The following is a 2783-nucleotide window of genomic DNA, read 5'->3' on the forward strand; positions in this document are numbered from 1 at the left end:
CGAAGTTACGGAAAATTAATTAACAAACGGAGACGTAACAGTATAATAATGTAGGTTAGCCTCAAGCCTACACTATAACAACACTGACCATGTGTATAATAATGTAGCTTAACCTCAAACCTACAATATAACAACACTGGTCATTTGTATCATAATGTAGATTAGCCTCAAACTTATAATATAACAACACTGGTCATTTGTATAATAATGTAGATTAGCCTCAAACCTACAATATAACAACACTGGCCATGTGTATGATAATTTAGGTTAGCCTCAAGCCTACAATATAACAACACTGGTCATTTGTATAATAATGTAGATTAGCCTCAAACCTACAATATAACAACACTGTTAATTTGTATAATAATGTAGATTAGCCTCACGCATATATAGCACAGCGACACTGGTCATGTGTAGAATAATGTAAGTTAGCCTCGCAAATCTTCAATGCAACAATTTTAGTCATCTGTTTAATAATATTGACAAGCCTTATAAACCTTTTATATTGTTGTAAGCTATATTCTTAATGTTGTAATTTAAATGTTAGCTAGAGGGAGCTCCACCGAGAATAGGGTCTTAATAATGACTTTAAGATAAAAAGGTTTGATAAGATAGGCTTAGAACATCTAGCAAACTATAATAATGTGATTTAACCCAATCCTATCAGTGTTATTTGATTCAGTAATAGTTTAACCCAATCATTTCAACGTTAGATGATTCAGTAACAGTATAACCCAATCATCATGTCAGTATTAAACGATTCAGGAATAGTTTAACCCAATCATCAAGTCAGTGTTAAACGATTCAGGAATAGTTTAACCCAATCATCAAGTCAGTGTTAGAGGATTCGGTAATAGTTTAGCCCAATCACATCAATGTTATACGATTAAGTAATAGTTTAACCCAATCACATCAGTGTTAGGGTTATTCAGTAATAGTATAACCCAATCATCATGTCAGTGTTAGACGATTCAAAAATAGTTTAACCCAATCATCAAGTCAGTGTTAGAGGATTCGGTAATAGTTTAGCCCAATCACATCAATGTTATACGATTAAGTAATAGTTTAACCCAATCACATCAGTGTTAGGGTTATTCAGTAATAGTATAACCCAATCATCATGTCAGTGTTAGACGATTCAAAAATAGTTTAACCCAATCCTGTAACAGTATAAGTGTTTGGGTTATTCAGTAATAGTTTAACCCAATCACATCATTGTTAGACGATGCAGTAATAATATAACCCAATCCCGTAAGTGTTATTTGATTCACTAATATTTTAACCCAATCCCATCAGTGTAGACAATTCAAAAATTTTTTCACCCAATCCTGCAAGTGTGAGGGTTATTCAGTAATAATAATAGTTTAACCAAATTATAATATATTATTTCCCTTTTTTCGTTTCAGTCAAGAATATTTCGTTCTTATAAAAAAATAATAACGTTAAATCACTAAAATTCAAAGTAAAAACCGACATGTTTTATTCACACTCCTAGTACTACCTACGAACAATAAATCAACGAGTTACCTGTTACAAGAAATATCGTTCCTGTTGTAAGACTATTCACCTCTGACCTATCCGTCATCAAACCTGAAACCCCGTCTTCTAAACTTTCACTGTAACCAGAATCCCGACCGTCTCTTGATGTACCATCTTCCATGTTATCTTCTTTCTGAATTATAAATTCTTGCATTTCAAGACCCACTGAATATTAACTGCTCGAAGGTTAAATATGGATTTTATTCTTAATTACTTACAAGTTACACTTACACTATATTTTCTTTTCGTCACCGGTTCTGTAAACCCTAACTTTCAACAAGGTTTTCTCTTGATGAATGTCACCTCTTCATTATTGTATGTTTACTTTAACTTAATTTTGTAGCAATTAATAAATACTTGACATACTGAAGACTGCCTACTACCTCGGTAAGCTAAATTGATAAACCCACCTACTTAATATTTAACAAAACCAACAACAATAATCTATATGATCCACTATAAACTCTGTTGATTGCCGTAACTAGTTAATATTTAACAAAACCAACAACAATAATCTATATGATCCACTATAAACTCTGTGGACTGTCGCAACGAGTTAATATTCAACAAAACCAACAACAATAATCTATATGATCCACTATAAACTCTGTTGATTGTCGCAACGAGTTAATATTCAACAAAACCAACAACAATAATCTATACGATCCACTATAAACTCTGTTGATTGTCGTAACTAGTTAATATTTAACAAAACCAACAACAATAATCTATATGATCCACTATAAACTCTGTGGACTGTCGCAACGAGTTAATATTTAACAAAACCAACAACAATAATCTATGTGATCCATTATAAACTCTGTTAATTGTCGCAACTAGTTAATATTTAAAAAAACCAACAACAATAATCTATATGATCCACTATAAACTCTGTTGATTGTCATAGCGAGCCTATATCAAGACCAACAACAATAATCGACATCATCAATTTGCAAACCGGATAACACGTGATGTTTTTAGTTTTACGCTTGCCCAGTAGTATTTACCGTTAAACTAACGCTTTCTATAAACAGTGGCCTTGTCAAATGAGCGAATGTCGTTGCGACAGTCCACAGAGTTTATAATGGATCATATAGATTATTGTTGTTGGTTTTCTTAAATAGTAACTAGTTACGACAATCAACAGAGTTTATAGTGGATCATATAGATTATTGTTGTTGGTTTTGTTAAATAGTAACTAGTTACGACAATCAACAGAGTTTATAGTGGATCATATAGATTAT

This window comes from Limulus polyphemus, unplaced genomic scaffold (assembly GCF_000517525.1).
Source record: "Limulus polyphemus unplaced genomic scaffold, Limulus_polyphemus-2.1.2 Scaffold11938, whole genome shotgun sequence".
NCBI lineage: Eukaryota > Metazoa > Arthropoda > Merostomata > Xiphosura > Limulidae > Limulus > Limulus polyphemus.